The sequence below is a fragment of the Erpetoichthys calabaricus genome, chromosome 4 (assembly GCF_900747795.2).
Source record: "Erpetoichthys calabaricus chromosome 4, fErpCal1.3, whole genome shotgun sequence".
In the NCBI taxonomy this organism is placed as follows: domain Eukaryota; kingdom Metazoa; phylum Chordata; class Cladistia; order Polypteriformes; family Polypteridae; genus Erpetoichthys; species Erpetoichthys calabaricus.
Window position 1 is genome coordinate 13,688,052 of NC_041397.2, and position 21,051 is coordinate 13,709,102.

Below are 21,051 nucleotides of genomic sequence, written 5' to 3' on the forward strand. Positions count from 1 at the left end.
AGAGAGGTCTTTAAGGACACCTGCTGCAGAATGGACACGAAGTCAGACCAGGGGACAGGTCATCTTCAGCATGGACAGAGACATGAAGTCTACAGCCACTGGGAAACTGTAATATCGTGTGGGCAGCCCTGGTAAGCCCCATGTGTGCCGCCAGGGGGTTTGCAGCCAAGAATGGTTGTCCCTACTTTGTGGGTCTTGCATTTGGCCTGGAAATGTTTTACTTCGTGCATTGTCATGGTCCAGAAGTACTCCCGTGTCTGGCATAAATGGGGTCTTCTCATCACATTCATGAAGTTATAGTCAGAGGAAGAGGAGGAGGACAACATTTGCTGGAGGAGATTTAAGAGAAAAGAAAGAAGAAGGAAAGATGACTTGTGTCGGTGGGCATTGAAGGTACAAGCTTTAAAGATTATTTGAACCCATGATTGGTGTTTTCATAGATGTGTTGAGGGTTCAGAGTCCCAGACACCCCCTACAGGCCAAAAGGATTTATGAATGATTTTTAGATATGAGGTTACCTGGAGTGGCTTTGGGATAAGCTTCGGAGTGTCCTTGAGTGGTCCAGCCAAAGCCCAGAACATCTGCGGAGAGACCTGAAGATGGCCGTTCACAGACGCTACCCGTCCCATCTAATGGAGCTTGAGAGGATTTGCCAGGGAGATTGAGATCAAACTGCCCAAATCCAGGCGTGCAAAGCTTATAGAGACTTCGCCAAGAAGACTCAAAGCTGGAATTGCTGCCCATGGGGCTTCTACAAGTACTGAATGAAGTATCTCAACACTTCTCCGAGTTTTCGATTTTTTAATAAATTTGCAAACCTTTCTGAAGACATGTTGTCACTTTGTCATTATGGGCTGTTGAGTCTCGTCTGATAGGCAAAAATGGTACATGAAAATCCATTTCAAACAAAATCTACAACACAATAAAGTGTGCAGAAAGTGAAGGGGTCTGTAGACTTTTCTGAACCCCCCTGTTGTTCCCTTTAAACAATGGTGAGCCGCTGATGGGGAAACTTGATAAGGGTGCAAGCCCTTCAAAGACTTACGGAAAGCACAACTGTGAAGGTGGAACATTAAAAGTGCTCATGCCCTTCAAAGCTGTCCTAGCACTTCTCTGGGGTGAGACGAGCGACTTTTGTTTTATAAAGCGACTTGCAAGAGAACAGAGCAGCTGAGATGGAACTTTCCAAGCAAGGAAATCCTTCAGAGTATTCCATCTCAATAAGTCTAAAGGGTCACAAAATTAATTAAACTTTATTTTATATAGCGCCTTGCATAGATGGAGGACTGCTATGGAGGAACTTTACAATGTGTGCCAGCCCCTCATAGCAATCAAACCCTATTTAGACTTTGGTAAGAAGCCCATCAACTCATCTCTTTATTTTATGTAGGATACTCCATATGAAACTTTAAAAGCATTCATTGCCCATTCTAAAAGTTACAATCCCAGTCAGTCCTTTAGATTGAGCCAATCCATCGAAACTTTTTGATATGTCAACTTAATGAAAACGGAACTGCAGAGGTAGGACCTTTAAAAAGTGCGCGATGCCCTTTAAAGCATTTCCTCCGAGAAATTCTGTACTTCATATTGCAACTTCCAGAGTTAAAAGGCTGCAGAGGGAGAAATTTACATCTCAGCAATTCTGCATGATGAACCAATCTGTCAGTTTTTATTTTATATAGCGCCTGGCATACAGCAGGGGTGCTGAGAGGAAACTTTATCAGCATGCAAGCCTTTCAAAGCATTACAGATCTGTTTGGGTTGAGTCAGTCAGGCAGTCTTGATGTATATAGTGCCTTTCACAGCACACACAACCACAAGGTAAATCGCCTAGCATTTAGCGTAAGTGCGCTCATGTTCAAACCCCGTCATATTTTTATTTTTTGTCATTTTTCAGTCCAACCTGTCTCCATGCCTCATGAAGGTTGGCTAACGGATCCTTTTATAATTCATGCTTAATTGTCAAGATGAGTGAAACCCTAAATGAATAAAGCAGACGCATTCAGATTACTTGCTGGCCGTGTTTGTGGATGAAGTGCCCCAACACTACTCTTCCCTCCTAATTGTTCACTCACTCCTGTGGACCCTGTAATGCCTTCATTCTGCAAAAGCCACCCACACCCAACTGCAGTGTGCTGTACTCCTGAGAATCCCCCCGGCTACTCACTGGTCTGAGGGGCTCTCACATTTCAATCAGTGCAATTCTTAAGGGGTTGGTCCTAAATTAAGATGTGACAAGGATCAGGAGATCAAAGAGGGTCTCCGCAGCATCAGGTGCTACCTGTCAGGCCACGGGTTTTCAAATTCCCCTCTCCTTGAAACAGTTATTTCATTTGGGACACTTTTAACCGACAAATAAATGCTTTATGAAATAACTAGGCTGTTGCTCCCTGTTTAAGATGGGCAGAAATCTAAGTAACTGATGTGCAGTGCATCATCTATTGGAATGTCTTTTGTAATGCCATGTATTAATAAAATGCATTCCATTTCTCATTCCAACTGATGGCACATCACGAACATTTGTCATAATAAAATGCAATGCTACAAATGTTTATAATGATCCATCTGTTGGAATGACAAACACAATGTATATGTCCTCAGTTATAAGCCATCTGGACTGTGCTACCTGTTGGAGATGACAGGTGGCAATGGCATGTGTCTGCTATATGCTGTTTGGTATGGATTTTGTAAAAGTAGTGTTTATGTTTCCTGATTTGTCATCTGTAGAAAAGACAAATGAAATGCATATGTCTCAGTCATATGCCATTTGGATTGGGCCATCTGTTGGAAGACAACTGCAGTGCTTATGCCTGCTGTATGCTGTTTTGGTATGGGATTTTGTAAAAGTAGTGTTTATGTTTCTGATTCACTGTGTGTTGAAAGACAAATAAATGGCATATGTCTCAGTTGATATGCCCATATGGACTGGGCCACCTGTTGGAATTCAAAATGCATGCACTTATCTGCTATATGCTGTTTGGTATGGGATTTGTAAAAGTAGTGTTTTATGTTTCTGATTCACTGTGTGTTGGGAAAGACAAAATAAATGGCATATGTCCCTCAGTTATATGCCATATGGACTGGGCCACCTGTTGAATGTCAAATGCAATGCATATATCGGCTAAATGCTGTTTGGTATGGGATTTGTATAAAGTAGTGTTTATGTTTCTGATTCACTGCATGTTGGAAAGACAAATAAAAGGCATATGTCTCAGTTATAAGCCATTTGGACTGGGGCCACCTGTTGGAATGGTCAAAATGCAATGCATATGTCTGCTATATGCTGTTTGGTATGGGATTAGTAAAAGTAGTGTTTATGTTTCTGATTCGCTATTTGGTTGGAAAGACAAAAAACAATGCATTTTAATACTACAAACTTGCTGTGCTACCCATTTAAGATAAGGCTGAAATTTAAGTAAGTCAATGTGCAGTGCACCATCTGTTGGAATGTATTTTGTAATGCGTGAGTAATAAAATGCATTAAATTTCTCCTTCCAACAGATGGCGCATCACAAACATTTGTCATAATAAAAGGCAATGCTTCAAATGTTTATGATGAGCCATCTGTTTCAATGACAAACACAATGAATATGGTCTCAATTATATGCCATCTAGACTGGACCTGCTGTTGGAAAGACAAATATATGCTATTTGATTTGGGATTTGTAAAAGTAGTGTTTATGTTTCTGATTCACCATGTGTTGGAAAGACAAATACAATACATTTTATTACTACATACTGGCTGTTCTCCCCATTTAAAACAGATTTAAATCTAAATAATCAACGCAGACCTCAGAGGTAATGTTTCCAGTGCACCATCTATTGGAATGTATTTTGTAATGCATGTAGTTATAAAATACATTGCATTTGTCATTTCAGCAGATGGCTCACCACAAACTTTTGTAGTAATAAAATGCACTATTACAAATGTTTGTGATGAACCATCTGTTGGAATGACAAATGCAATGCATATGTCTGTTATACGCCTTTTGGTATGGGACTTGTGAAAGTATTGTTTAGGTTCGTGATTTGCCATTTGCCAAATGCAATGCATTTGATTACTACAAGCTACTTCTGCTGCACGTCTAAGATGATTTGAAATCTAAGTAATCAACATAGACCTCAGCATTAACGTTTGCAGTGCACAATCTATTGGAATGTATTTTGTAATACATGTACTAATAAAACGCATTGCATTTACGTCTCTTCTCTCAATTGGCTGCCACATTATGCACGATGTTCCATATTGGGTGGCATGGTGGCGCAGTGTTGGTTGATGCCTACGTCTTTGTGGATTTTCTGTTGGTATTCATGTTTCCCTGAAGTGGATAAGCAGGTTAGAAAAGGGATAGATGGATTAAAGTGATTGCTTTCTCTGTATTAGGCAACATTACTCTGGGTGAGTGTGCCCTGCATTGCACTGCATCCCGGCCCAGGTGGGAGTTCAGTCACCCAAATCCCTACAAGCTAGAACAGCATGAGCAAGTTAGAAAATAAGAATGTTCATCATTCAGAATTAGGATGGCACCCCAGTTTGTGGTAGTGCTGCACAGGCAGAGAAATCCGGGTTCAATTCAAGGTCCCCGTCTAAGGGAGAGTTTCTTGCCAAATACAATAGATTTCAACTGGAGTTTCTGGTTTCCTTGTCCATCCACAGACATGCAGGCTAACTGGAGGCTTTAAAGAGTGGCCAAGTGTGATGGACCTGGGGGTGCCATCTAGGACTTGGATTAGAAAATGAATACCTGCTTAAGTGACATGTAGGATGGCACACTGGTGCACCTCACCAAAGATCTGGGGGGGCACCTCCGGGACCTTGCCTCAGTGACCTGCAGTTTTAAAACTGCCCCACTAGTGAGTGGCGGCGTGTGCCTGACTGAGCTCTGTGGGGTGGACTGACGTCCCATACAGCGCTGATTCTCACCTTGAACTCGATACTGCTCAGGTACATTTCATGTATGAAGGTGTGTTGTAAAAATGTAAAGGAGACACAAAACCCCAAGTTGGACCCTTTAGCCCAGTGAGTCAGAGTACCCGTCACTCTGGCTACCCCCTTGGAGGTCATACTTGCTCACTTTTAATGTCACGGTTTGGGCAAAGCTCCAGATTCATCGTCAATCAGCTAATGAGTTGCTGCCAGCTACTGAAAATATGACAAGGGTGGTCAGGCGTACCATGTGGGATTGAAAACAGTTGAGACAAGTAGGGCCAGTCGGGGCCAGTGTTAGCATTGACCCATCCAGCTCTTGCCAGTTCTGTGACATTTCGGGGGGGCAGATGCTGCACTGTCCTCAGCAAGGCAAGCGAATAAAAGCATCCGATTGGTATTAGGGGGGGTCCATAGGATAAAGGTGGACGAAGAAAGGGGCTGCCGATCCACAGTGCAAACAACTAACATGCCCTTGTTCACCTCTAATAAGGTTAACTCCATAGACCTTGTGCCCGGCACATTCCACACTCGCTTTTGGAGGCTCCAGCATTTCATATTGGTTATTTTTACTTATTCAAAGAAGATTTCCATGTAGCTGTTTACACAATAGGCGATGAATGGCTCTCTGTTCACATGCTTTATTTAGCAAACATCTGAGGCCTAGTAAATTAACCTATTGTTTCTCTTTTCTGCTTTTATTCTCTTTACATGACTTTGACCTCAACAAGGTTTTCTTTTATTTACTTGTGACTTATTATGATGCCTCATATGTGCCAAACAGACAGTGTGTCCCCCTAGTGGTTAAAGTGTTGAACTGCACACTACAAGGTTGTTGGCTCCATCTCATTTACTGAGTTGATGTGCAAAAGTTCATATTGTGGGAAAGAATAAAACGAAATTGTGGTCACATCTGTTAGGACATTGGGGTCGGTGCTCATTATGAAAGGCACTATATGAAAAACAAAAGTATTTGAGGTTCACACACCCCATAGTGTGCACGTTTGAGAAATATGGAAAATAAAACTGGACTCTAAAAATGGATCAATTTATATAGCACCTTTCTAGACACTAAAGTGCTTTCAATAGGCAGTGGGATGGCAACTAATGGTAGATGATGTGGTGGCAGCCATTTATTCTCCATAACACTCACCTTACATTATCTATTAGATGGTGAAGGGCTGAGAGAGAGAGATAGTTAAGGGGCTCAAAGGTGGGCAATTCAGCCAGGACATCGGGGGGAACACCTTACTCTTTAGATGTCCAAGGATCTTTTATGACCATAAAGAGTCAGGTGCCATATTTGCAGCACAGACTCCCCGTCATTGCACTGGTGACATTGGTGGCACCACACACAGACCACAGGTATGCTGGTTTGGTATGTGGATTTGTAAAAGTAGTGTTTATGTTTCCTGATTTGTCGTCTTTAGGAAAGACCAAGATGAAATGCATATGTCTCAGTTATATACCATCTGGACTGGGCCACCTGGTTTGGAGGTGTCAACTTCAATACATACAGTATGTCTGCTATATGCTGTTTGGTATAGGATTTGTAAAAGTAGTGATTATGTTTCTGATTCACCGTGTGCTGGAAAGACAACAAAGACAAACAAAATGCATATGGTCTCAGTTATATGCCATTTGGACTGGGTCACTTGTTGAAATGGCAAATGCAATGCATATGTCTACTATATGCTGTTTGGTATGGGATTTGTAAAAGTAGTGTTTATGTTTCTGATTCGCCATCTGTTGGAAAGACAAAAACTATATATTTTATTACTACAAACTTGCTGTGCTACCCGTTTAAGATGAGCTGAAATTTCAGTGATCAATGTGCAGTGCACCATCTGTTGGAATGTATTTTGTAATGCATGGGAGTTATATGTCATTTGGACTGGGCCACCTGGTGGAATGACAGCACTTCTGTCTCAAGCTTTTCTTAGCTGATCTCCCATCCAATTATTGGCCGGGCCAAACATGCTTAGCATCAGGTGGAAGTGCAGGTGCTATGGCTGCTGGTTTATTAGTGATGGGATTTACTGTTGTGGAAAGGTGCTATAAAAAAAGAAAAGGTTTGCAGATTCAGCCCCTCTTATTGTGTGATTCTATCAGGACTGTAAAGAAACTTGAAATGGTGTTAATTATGAAAGGTGCTATAACATATCAAAGGTCCACTCCATCAAAACACACACACACACACACACACACAGTGCCTCTCAGTGTAACTCAGTGTCAGATACTTAGCCTTCCAGTGCTCGGAGTTAACCCTTAACAGACCACAGACTCGCCACATGACCATCTGTGAGTCACATACTGTAAAAACAAGGTGACAGTTGACCTGCAAAGCACTACCACCTACGACATACACACAAAAGTGTTAAGAACAGTTTTTATGGAAATGCACACAGTTTAATGTCTTAATGTTTCATGTAATCAAGGCATAGAACAAATAAACAATGGTAAATAAAAACATCATTAAGTGTACAAAATAGTATTGGAATTTCTGATTTCTTAAAGTAGCCTGCACCTTTTTCTGATATAACAGTCAAAGTGTGGTAACCCTTTTGATTCAGAATGCCAGTCACCAATTCTGCCTCCAGCAAAAGAACCTCAGACCATCACACTTCCTTCTTCATGTTTGACAGTTGGTGTCACACACTGAGGAACCACAACCGTCATCAACTCTATGGCGTGCAAACACTCTGCATGATGAACTGAACATTTCAAATTTTGATTCTTCGGTCCATAAGACTTTCCTCCAGTTGTGCAGTAGTCAACAGGCCGGTATTTCAAGGCCCTGTTTTAACATTTAAGGAATGGCTTCCTTCCTGCCACTCGCTCCTGTCAAACCCGCAGCACAAAGTCTTCACAGTACATACTGGACACTCACTTTTGTTCGACCTGCACTGTTAAGATGTTGTGCTGTGAGGCGCCTGTGGACCACGACAGCTGGTGACCCTCAGAAACGTGTCTTCTGATTGGCTGGGTGACTTTGGCTGTGACAGATCTCTTCCTATCAGAGTTTCTTCCAGTCTCCAATTGCCTTTGAATTGTGGAGGACACCACTGGACTCACCGACACTTTGATTTTTTTTTTTGTCACTTTCTCTAAATGAAAGGGCCTACACTTGTAAGGGTCATAATGCTCTGTCTCATTTCATTTGTAAATTGTGGTTTCTTGCCATTATCTCATTAATATTGTCCAAGTAGGACTTCGTAGGGTGTAGTAACACAGCAGTCAGTCCCAACTCTGCTTTAAGACACGCAGAGGGCTTTTAAGTAATCAGCAGAAGTTGGGACACCTGTTTCAAATTGTATGCTTTAACTTGCAAGGCTTCAATTACTTGAATTGCCACAGAACATCTGTAAGTTTGTCACCTGATTAGTTGTTCCCTGTAGAAGGCCCATTTATAATATTCTGAATGTTCTGTTTTTCAGTTTTACTTACCTAAACCTAATGTTTACCGCTTACCTTTTTCACCATTTTAGGTCATTCCTTGCATATACAAAAAGTTTTCAAATAACTCTCCAATTTACACGGTAAGGCTAATCTGCTTTTTTTTTCTGCATTTAAAAGAATTGTAACAGATAATTCCAAACTGCTGTAATGTTAACGGCAAGTGCGACTGTGATACAACGAATCTGACATTCTGGGGGTTCACAGTTAAGTGTCATGTACCACCAGGGCTGGATTAACCATTAAGCAAAATACACAATTGCCTAGGGTATCAAGGGAAGGGGGGCACCACAGAAATGGTCCATTATCGGATTTATTGTGGACCATATGGAGTAGAACTGCAATAGTGCAGCTGAAACTGCATAAACTAAAATATATCAAGAAATCATGTCCCGTGAAATGAGACGTTGTGCCAAGAGATTTAGCCACACCCAGGGGCCGAAAATAAAACACAAAGAGTAGATGACAAGGACAGCTGCTGTACAGGCTTTTAAATGTTTGAAGCACCACGCAAGATGTAGATCATGTGACACAGCAGCAGCAGCAAGCCAGCAGCTGATCGAGCAAAGAGGAGGTAAAAAAAAAAAAAACTGCATTTGCTTCCCATTGTGTCACCGTTTAAGAGGGGGTCTCGGAGGAGCAATTGCGTCTCCTTGGGGGTGCTTTCAGTCACCCTCTTCACAATGCAAGTGTCAGAGACGCGAAGTGGCTGGCATATAGTGCAGGCCAGGTTGGTTGGAGAGCAAAGCGAGCAGGGGGCGAACCCCCTAGTTTATATATAAATATATATATATATAATATATATATATATATATATATATATATATATATATACAGTGCATCCGGAAAGTATTCACAGCGCATCACTTTTTCCACATTTTGTTATGTGACAGCCTTATTCCAAAATGGATTAAATTCATTTTTTTCCTCAGAATTCTGCACACAACACCCCATAATGACATCGTGAAAAACATGTACTTGAGGTTTTTGCAAATTTATTAAAAATTAAAAAAATTGAGAAGCACATGTACATAAGTATTCACAGGCCTTTGCCATGAAGCTCAAAATTGAGCTAAGGTGCATCCTGTTTCCCTGATCATCCTTGAGATGTTTTCTGCAGCTTCATTGGAGTCCACCTGTGGTAAATTCAGTTGACTGGACATGATTTGGAAAGGCACACACCTGTCTATAGAAGGTCCCACAGTTGACAGTTCATGTCAGAGCACAAACCAAGCATGAAGTCAAAGGAATTGGCTGTAGACCTCTGAGACAGGATTGTCTCGAGGCACAAATCTGGGGAAGGTTACAGAAAAATTTCTGCTGCTTTGAAGGTCCCAATGAGCACAGTGGCCTCCATCATCCGTAAGTGGAAGAAGTTTGAAACCACCAGGACTCTTCCTAGAGCTGGCCGGCCATCTAAACTGAGCGATCTGGAGAGTCAGGGAGATGACCAAGAACCCGATGGTCACTCTGTCAGAACTCCAGAGGTCATCTGTGGAGAAAGGAAAACCTTCCAGAAGGAGAACCATCTCTGCAGCAATCCACCAACCAGACCTGTATGGTAGAGTGGCCAGACGGAAGCCACTCCTTAGTAAAAGGCACATGGCAGCCCAGCTGGAGTTTGCCAAAAGGCACCTGAAGGACTCTCAGACCATGAGAAAGAAAATTCTCTGGTCTGATGAGACAAAGATTGAACTCTTTGGTGTGAATACCAGGCGTCACGTTTGGAGGAAACCAGGCACCGCTCATCACCAGGCCAATACCATCAGTACAGTGAAGCATGGTGGTGGCAGCATCATGCTGTGGGGATGTTTTTCAGCGGCAGGGACTGGGAGACTAGTCAGGATAAAGGGAAAGATGACTGCAGCAATGTACAGAGACATCCTGGATGAAAACCTGCTCCAGAGCGCTCTTGACCTCAGACTGGGGCGACGGTTCATCTTTCAGCAGGACAATGACCCTAAGCACACAGCCAAGATATCAAAGGAGTGGCTTCAGGACAACTCTGTGAATGTCCTTGAGTGGCCCAGACTTGAATCCGATTGAACATCTCTGGAGGGATCTTAAAATGGCTGTGCACCGACGCTTCCCATCCAACCTGATGGAGCTTGAGAGGTGCTGCAAAGAGGAATGGGCGAAACTGGCCAAGGATAGGTGTGCCAAGCTTGTGGCATCATATTCAAAAAGACTTGAGGCTGGAATTGCTGCCAAAGGTGCATCGACAAAGTATTGAGCAAAGGCTGTGAATACTTATGTACATGGGATTTCTCTGTTTTTTTATTTTTAATAAATTTGCAAAAACCTCAAGTAAACATTTTTCATGTTGTCATTATGGGGTGTTGTGTGTAGAATTCTGAGGAAAAAATGAATTTAATCCATTTTGGAATAAGGCTGTAACATAACAAAATGTGGAAAAAGTGATGCACTGTGAATACTTTCCGGATGAACTGTGTATATATATATATATATATATATATATATATATATATATATATATATATACAGGTGCTGGTCATAAAATTAGAATATCATGACAAAGTTGATTTATTTCAGTAATTCCATTCAAAAAGTGAAACTTGTATATTAGATTCATTCATTACACACAGACTGATGTATTTCAAATGTTTATTTCTTTTAATGTTGATGATTATAACTGACAACTAATGAAAGTCCCAAATTCAGTATCTCGGAAAATTAGAATATCAGTTAAGACCAATGCAAAAAAAGGATTTTTAGAAATGTTGGCCAACTGAAAGGTATGAACATGAAAAGTATGAGCAGGTACAGCACTCAATATTTAGTTTGGGCTCCTTTGGCCTGGATTACTGCAGCAATGCGGCGTGGCATTGAGTCGATCAGTCTGTGGCACTGCTCAGGTGTTATGAGAGCCCATGTTGCTCTGATAGTGGCCTTCAGCTCTTCTGAATTGTTGGGTCTGGCATATTGCATCTTCCTCTTCGCAATACCCCATAGGAGAACGATTTGGAGTTTTGGCAAAATGGACTCGCCTGCCAGCCACATAATTTTTTCTCTTTGATTTTCGGGGTGTCTTTGAATTCAGCCCTCTGTAGGTCGATCATTTTCATTTCCATCAAACAATGTAGCATCCTTTTGTTCATGACATATTACCATATCACACCATGTCTTTCCAAATATGTTTCATTTAGGATGACATATCATGCTAAGGGTGGCACACTGAGCCATGTTTTCATGACAAACTTAGTTATAGACCAGGCATCTATGAAGAACAGTGCTAGATAACAAGAAACAATGCAAAAATCATTCCAAGAAGAAATCTCATGTTCCTTGTGTCTCATAGGCCAGGTTGTCAAGTTGTCCAGTAGCTTGCTCACAACTGGAAAAATGTGTGCACATTTGTTGAAATATTGTCAAATGAATATTTCTGGAGGGCGGCATGGTGGCGCAGTGGGTAGCGCTGCTGCCTCGCAGTTAGGAGACCTGGGTTCGCTTCCCAGGACCTCCCTGCGTGGAGTTTGCATGTTCTCCCCGTGTCTGCGCGGGTTTCCTCCGGGCGCTCCGGTTTCCTCCCATAGTCCAAAGACATGCAGGTTAGGTGGATTGGCGATTCTAAATTGGCCCTAGTGTGTGCGTGGTGTGTGGGTGTATTTGTGTGTGTTCTGTGGTGGGTTGGCACCCTGCCCAGGATTGGTTCCTGCCTTGTGCCCTGTGTTGGCTGGGATTGGCTCCAGCAGACCCCCGTGACCCTGTGTTCGGATTCAGCGGGTTGGAAAATGGATGGATATATCACAAAGTATTGTGTATATATGTAACAATATCAGGTTACAAATACAATGCACTCATTTCCATAATACATTTATTAGAATGGGAATGGACACATGATAAAACTGGTTTATGCAGTGCCTATATAAAGTATTCACCTTTTGGAAGTTTTCACAATTTATTATTATATAACATTGAATGACAGTTGATATAAATGGACTTTGCTGATATTGCTGAACAGAGAAAGATTATTTAAAGTCAATTTGAGCACAGATCACTATAAAGTAGTGTGAATTTTTTAAAAATATGCAACCCAAAGTAACTGATTTTGTAAGTATTCACCCCCTTCAGTATGAACCCCCCCCCCCCCCCCCCCCCCCCCCCAAATCCTCACTGGTGCGGGCCATTGGGTTTAGAAATGCCATCATTAGTTCAATGGAGATCATCTGTCTAGGGATGTCACTTGATTGTCATCTAAGCATGTGGAGGGTCCAGCTTGTGGGGAGCCAACATGGTGGACTAATCAACAAAATGAAGACAAGAGAACACAATGAGCAATGTTATGAAACACAAGTCAGGAGATGGAGACCAGAAAATATCCATTTACTTACTTAAGTCAATCATTAAGAAATGGAAGGAGTATTCCGCTGCTGTAAATCTGACTACAGCAGGCCATCCACAAAATGTCAGGGAGGCCACCTATGGGAGCTCTGAAGGAGTTCCAAGCTACAGCGAGCATACTGGAGAGACTTTGCAGACAACAAGTGATGCCCAGGGGCTCCACCAGTTGCAGCTTTATGGGGGAGCAGCAAAGAGAGAGAGAAAAAAAAAACAGGCTTGACATCTGGACAGAAGGGAACATGGGAGACCCCTGAAGTCAGCTGGAAGATGGTTATGTGGTCTGATGTGACCAAAGCGAAACTTTCTGACAATCTGACTAAACACCATGTTAAGTGTATATGTAAACCACTAGCCATTATCAAAAACCTCACCATCCCCACTGTGAAGTACGGTGGTGGCCGCTTCAGGCTATGGGGGAAGAATCTCTGCAGGCAGACCCCAGAAAGCTTGAGAAGGTAAAGTGAACACAGCAAAATACACGGATATCCTGGGGGGAAAGATCTGATGCAATCTGCAAGAAACCTGCACCTTGGGGACAGATTTTTCTTTCCAGCAAAACAACAAATCCAAACATAAAGCCAAAGTTACACAGGAATGGCTTCAAAACAACAACTCTGTGAATGACCCGGCATGGCCAAGTCAGAGTCCAGATCTCAATCCAACTGGGAATTTGTCCCTGGATTTGAAAAAAGCGGCCATGACACCTGTCAAGAGTTTGAGCAGCTTTGAAGAATGGCAGAGTCCATGTGTGCAAAGCTGATAGAGACCTGTGAGTGCAGACTCAGGACTGTCATGGCTACTGACATGATGGGGGGGGGGTTCTTATCCAATCAATCATTTTGTGTTCTATATGTGTTATTAGACCACTTTGAAGAGATCTGTTCTCACTTTGTCTTTTTCTGTTGACCAATCTCAACAAAATTAGAAATAACTACCTCTGTGATTCAACGTTCTATAACAATAAAATATTAAAACTTCCACAAAGGGGTGAATCCTTTTCATTGATGTTGTCCGTACATTAAGTTGATTGATTTCCTAATCTTTGCAAGGCGTTCCGGCAGAAAATGAATTTGACTCGCTTTTGGGCTTTGCTGCCTGCGGATGAGAATTTAGGCTTCTACCTCCGTAGCCATGAGGGGGCCCCACTGCCCGCTGTCCTTTAAACGGAGCCCGCAAGCCCGGCGTGTCGTCGCGGTGCTCAGATTGTCGCCGATTTCGCTGCGTAACCTCACATGACGCGGCTGACTCGAAGCCATGCACGCGGAAATGCGGCGAAGCAGACGGCCACTTGATCTGTTTTTTCTCTCCGCGGAGCAATCTTGATTTATTCATTCATTCCTCCTCTCAGTTATCTTTGTAAAGTGCGTCTGTTCTCAGGCCCGAGAATGAGGTAGGGCCAGCAGTGGAGCTCTCTTACTTTGAGCAGACAACTTTGAAATGTAGTAATCAGATGTATGAGATCTGTAATTACACGCGCTCCCTTGATCATCATCCTCACAGGAAGCAGCCTTATAAAAACTGCATACCAATTTTCACATTGTGAATATCAAAGTGACTATCCCATGCCATATAATCAACACAGCCAGAGAATTTCCCAAAGTGTCATATTGTATATATTGCAGAGAAAGAAAGCTGGAGAGATAATGTCCATATTACAAAAGTTTTCAAATAACTCTCCAGTTTGCACGGCGAGGCTAATCTGCTTCTTTTTTTTCGTTTAAAAGAATTGTGACAGATAATTCCGAACTGCTGTATTGTTAACGGCAAGTGCGACCGGTGATACGACGAATCTGACGTTCTGGGGGTCTACAGTTAAGCGTCATGTACCACCAGGGCTGGATTAACCATTAAGCAAAATACGCACGTGCTTAGGGCATGAAGAAAGGGGGGGGGGGGGGGGGGGGGGGGGGGGGGCGGGGGGGGGGGGGGGGGGGGGGGATTGGTTGGACCACAGAAATATTCCATTGCCCTTATTCACCATGGGCCATATGGTGTAGAACCGCAATAGTGCAGCTGACGCTGAATCGGTATATACAGTATATTCTTTTTAAGGTAATCTGAAATGTGTAAAACTGCAATTGATTGCATTTGAATTTTGAAGTCTGAATCGCAATCTAATTATTAGGTGGTTTGTTTTATTTGGCAGACACTGTATCATATATATTTAAAACGTATAGGTATATAATATCCATCCATCCATTTTCCAACCCGCTGAATCCGAACACAGGGTCACGGGGGGTCTGCTGGAGTCAATCCCAGCCAACACAGGGCACAAGGCAGGGAACCAATCCTGGGGCAGGGTGCCAACCCACCGCAGAGGTATATAATATAAAAAATAATAATATAATACTAGAAGTTAATAATACATACAAATTTTGGGAATACAACAAAATTCCAATTTGCTAACTGCTACAACGGACCACTGCGGCATCACGTGATCGTTCTTGTCTTGCTCATGTCGGCTGTCCCATTTAGTCTTCCGAGTGAGTGCACCTCATCATATATGTGGGGGGCACCAAAATCTTTTTTTAAGTGCTTTGGGTCTCTAAAGGTTTTAATCCGGCTCCGTGAAATACCCGACACCCGGCGGTTCATTCGAACAGTTTGCACGTTGCCATAACATAACATCCTCTGGGTTCGGCGCGGATATTTGGGCAGCGGAGCCGAGCTCGGCAGCGCCGGGCTCAAAGCAGGACTCATTCATGAACACGCCCGCAGTCATTCACGGTGGAGTCAAAGTGAAACAGTCAAATATGTTCATCTACACGCCTTTGGGGGATATGAAAAAAAATATGAAAACCCCACACGGCAGGTAGCATCCGTGAGCCCGATTCGAACCGCACGAACCCTCCGTCCGTGAAGCTGCAGCACTAACCGTTGTCACCTTCCGAACTAGCGTTATGCTGAGGTGTCACCCGTTGCACGGCTGCTCTCGGGTCTTAATTTGGGATCCTGAGGTGATTCGTCGTGTGGTGGGTGCGGCAAGGCGCTGTATCAGTGCCCGCTCCTAAACTCAAGCGCACATTTACCATTTGAAGGGAATTACACCTCCTAGTTTACCGAGATATCTTGTAAAGTCAGTTGAAATTGTAAGGTTAGTGTAAGAAACGACCCGTTGGCTCTTAAAATAACGACGCTCTGTTCTACAAGTACAGCTCCCAGAAGATCCGTCCGCATGGAAGACCCAGAAAGAACCTTTTATTTATACCCGTAACAGGCTCCACAAATAACCATGATAAAAGATTTGTGACATACTAGTAGCTGTCTGATTCTTACAAAGACGCTTGCTGCATACAACAGCAGAAGCTAAATTCAGGTTTTCTCGCTCTGTCACAATTCATTGTCTGTTGCAGTATAATTAAACATTTCTGTGTGTCCAGGTATATTAGGAAACTTTTTCAAAGCCCAAAGACCCAGGTTTTCACCAGAATGACAAGCTTCTTTGCCAGTAGAGCGCCATGTCAGAACCGTGATTTTATAAAGACTGCGGATATCTTCAGTGCTTTACTGACTTGTGTGGTTCTTCCCATTTAATTCTGGGAAAGGGCTCCATGCGTATGAACCTGGGCTGTTTGAATCTGGAAAGGCTCCTGATTCGTGGACAAAACGGGAATCTTTAGTGTGTACACTCTTAAAATAACAGTTCTTTAGTGGCGCTTTACTGGGGTGTATGATACAGATTTCTCTAATAATAATAATAATATTTTACGTTGATTACATTTTCTTACTACTCGAAGCGCTTTACATAGTGAGTGGGGAGCCACTTCAGCCACCACTAATGTGCTGCTATCCGCCTGGATGATGCGACGGCAGCCATTTTTGCGCCAGTACGGTCCCTCCACACTTTAGCTATTAGGTGGTGAAGCGGGGAGAGACAGATAGCCAATTAGAGAGAGGGGATGATTAGGGCGCCAGAATGGCAATTTACCCAGGACAATCGTGACATTCCCTGCTCTTTACAAAGAATGACCAGGGATCTTTTATGGCCACAGTGTCTCGCCAGCACCTCTTCCAGCAGCAACACACGCCTTTTCTAGGTGGTCTTCAATCCAAGTACTGTCCGGGCCCGAACAGGCTGAGCTTCAGGTGGGCGATCTCTTCTGAAGTGCTGCTAGGCGCTCTCTGCATATAAAGTTGGTGGAACTCTACTGGGTTGTGTGGTTCTTCCCGTTTTATTCTGGGAAGGCGTCCTGTGCATATGGAACTGTGCCATTTGCCTTTGAAAAGGCTCCTAATTTCTCTATAAAACAGAACTCTTTAGTGTACGGTACACTCTTAAAAATAGCAATTCCTTTGGTGGCATTTTACTGGCCTGTGTGGTTTCATTGCTTGATGCTGGGTTCAATGAACAATAGAACAAGTTGGTTCTTTGGGCTTCGAAACGTTCCTAATATGTGGAGAAAACGGAAATATTGAATGTATCATAGGCTGCCTATAGTAGGGTTTGACAGATCAACGTAGCCTGTTATTGCAGGCAATTTTAAAAATCAGGAACCCATCGGTGCTTCATACATCATTTATTATCTGTTCATAGTTATTTATGGAGCTTATTAGGAATTTAAATAAATAAAGGGTCCTCCTGAAGCTTTCATTTAGACGACCCTTTTGGGAATCAAAAATGTTTTCCCTGTATGGCATCGCTCTGAAGAACCACATTGGCACCTTTATTTTTAAGAGTGCAGGCACATGGAATAGAGTTTTGGGTACAAATGTATCAGCAGTAAATACGTATTTAAAATAAAATAAGACAGAATGATGATTTGTTTGTGAAGAAACCCACACCGAAAAACTCTACGCCTGAAAAAGAGAAAGCCGTGCAGTGTAAGGCCGCCATTCACATTTATTACGCCTCGGTCGCCGCAGCGCTTCCCAGTTTTCATCCTTCTTGGAATTCTGTGATTACCAATCACCGAGCAGACTCCGCAAGGACAAAGAGGGGCTGCTGGGGTGTGTGTGTGGGGGGTGGAAGGTGGCGCTAACCACTGCGCCAACACGGGAAATGCCACAATGCAACGCAAATACCGTTTACGTTCTCAGGTTTTAACACACAGTAAGAACGGGCGAAAACACCCGCTTACTAGCGAGTCTTTACTCTGTCGTATTGTCAGTTTCTTCATCTTTTTGGATTAACTCAGTCGAGAACCATGAATCATCCAACCGCCTATTTTCTAAAGCTGGTTTATTCTAATTCATATTTGCGAGAAGAAGAAAAAAAGAGAAACCGTAACCAGTTTGTAGTTTTTAGATTTGTAGCTTGTAGCAACCAGAAGCAAAACCAGCAGCATATACGCAAAAAAAATGTATGTTTAATGCTGTGAATTGTGCATTCAGGCTGCGAATGATAGTTTCTAATATCTGAGCGCACCGTGGTCGCATTTCCCAGCTATGTCCCACCACTAATTTTATATTTCCAAATACACGACAATATGCCTTTGGATATACAGAAGACTGGAGATTCAGTCCTTTCTTTCATTCATACCTACATAAATACATACATACATGGCAGCATGGTGGCTTAGTTTTAGCTCAGCTGTCATACACTAAGGAGACCAAGGTTCACATCCTGGGTCATTTTTACATGGAGTTTTCATGTTCTCCCCATGTTCTCATGGATTTCCTCCCACAGTTGGCCACGTTGGTCCTACTGTGTGCATTTGTGTGTCTTTGTGTTTATCCTGTGATGGGCCAGCGTCCTGCCCAGGGAATTCTACCTGCCTTGTACAATATGTTTGTTGGGGTAGGCTCCACCTTCTCCACAACCCTGTTCAAGATAAAGCAGTTATAGATAGATAGATAGATAGATAGATAGATAGATAGATAGATAGATAGATAGATAGATAGATAGATAGATAGATAGATAGATAGATAGATAGATGTGAAAGGCACTATAATAGATAGATAGATAGATAGATAGATAGATAGATAGATAGATAGATAGATAGATAGATAGATAGATAGATAGATAGATAGATAGATATGTAAGGCACTATATATTAGATAGATAGATAGATATGTAAGGCACTATATATTAGATAGATAGATAGTTAAATGTGAAAGGTACTATATTAGATAGATAGATAGATAGATCTGAAAGGCACTATGATAGATAGATAGATAGATAGATAGATAGATAGATAGATAGATAGATAGATAGATAGATAGATAGATAGATAGATAGATAGATAGATAGATAGATAGATAGATCACACAGAGCTGCAGTCTGCGTAATGTTTTTGTGTTACATATTCATGCCTAATTGGTTGTAATTTGAAATCTTCATTTTTTTATATATGAATGTGTAAAATGAAGTATCTTCATTAAATGTTTTGTTGAAGTCAAAAGTTGATTTTTTTTTTTTTTTAAGAAAGAGGGCTTTTCTGAGCTTTGTATGTTAATAGTCATTAGAGGTTATGCCAACCTAAAGGGAAATAGCTCATTGAAAGACATCTCCAGTAGCTAGAAAAAGCCCCTGATAATCCCCAGATAAACTTTGTAATCATCTTTTTGAAAGACTCCCTAAAGATGATGATAAAGGGGATAATCTAACACTGGGCTATCTCCAAGGCTATGAATAAGAGCACAAACAACTTTTTAAATCTGGGAAGAAGCATTTCCCCAGACACTACACACAATGGATCCTCCATCTACTTTCGCTTGGATATTGATAGGATAAATAAAATTAATAACATCTTTTCATGTAAAAGCTTTAGTTAAAGTACATCTAAGACACTTTATGGAACATATAAATTTGGAATGTTATCCTTTCTCTTAATTTTTTTTTTTTTTTTTGTAGATTCACTGGCCATATTCATAATGTGTTACGGTGTACAAGGTGTGCAAATCCGACCGTACATTCCAGATGAAGCGTCTGACTGCATCCCACTGATAAAAGCTGTTAAGACCCTGCCGCAATTTCTCTCACTTTTGTAAAAATCAAACCAAATTTACAAAATGGCTTTTATTTAAAAGAAGGAAAGATTGGCAATACTTGAATGTCAGCACTCAGTATAGGACATTAGAAATGTTTCTGTGTCTGGGAAGTTAAATCTGGGGGAAAAATAAGTCAATTGGGAAGACAAGCTGGGCTCGCAGTAAGTGTTTGCTGTCTCCTTACCTAAGTGCAGAGAAGTATAAAGAACCCACCAGCCACCCAAAACATCGACTACGGTTTTGGCATGTTGTCAATACAGTTTGTAAACCGGAGAGAACGATTTTACACGAATTTCCAGTGTGGAGGAGATCGGTCCACGCTGTTTTCGGTGCTCTTGCCTCGGAGGATGATGTCCCACAAAATGAAATGAACAGTTGCCTTAGATAACGAAATAGCGGGATGGCTGGGGGCTGCGGAGTAACTGAGACGTCTTTCAGCACCCAGGAAAGATGACCCCTCTGATTAAAAAAAATAAAATAAAAGTGCTGTCTGCGGACGCCACCGATCAGATGTGCCGGGTCGCCGCCGCTGCTCACTGCCCATGTGTTGCAGTGTTTGTGTGGCTTTGCTGTATTCAGGGGGCCGCGCTCTTGACAGGCGAAGGCAGGAGCGCACAATAGCTAGAGAACGATGTATGTCCACAAGATGGGCAATAATAAATGACAAAGACCCCCCCAGCCACCCCCACCCACCCACCAACTGGCTTGAGCTGAGTGCTCAGCAGTGAAAAGCAGAACTCCACAATCATATGGCAAAGTTATTTAAAAAAAAAAAAAAATTGGATAGGAAAACTGTGATTTCTGGGCTTTATGTAAATGTAGCAACAGTAGATTTGACATCTGTTTGCCAGAATGCCTTGTTCTTAACCTTTTTCCCGGTACAATGTGACAAAATGTGACAGCCTGTCAAAGCCAGCTGACTGCCAGCTGTGCACTCCACTATAAAAAAAGATACTGTGGAAGATAGAGTAGTTTCTTTATTCGCCATAAGGCCATGGTGAAATACAGCTTTTATACTTTAATTTAACCGTTCTATAAAGACACGGAAAGGATGTGATACTTCATGCTCTATTCGCTCAATTTCCTATTTTCCCCCTCAGTGCTTTAAAAGCACCTTTTTTTTTTTTTTTTTTGGGATGTCTTGATCCTCTTCCCATTTATTCACAATCCAGTCAAATTTATTAACATTAACATATCATTTTCAGACTATTAATATTCAAGAACTATAGTCATCATTATGAATTTTGGAAGCATAAAAAACAGACTTTTTTTTTTCTTTCTTTCTTTCTTTCTTTTCCCCAGCGGTTATTTAGAAACGCGCATACACCACATTTGAATGCTTGTATATTAAGACATCATTGCTTCTTCAAGCAAAT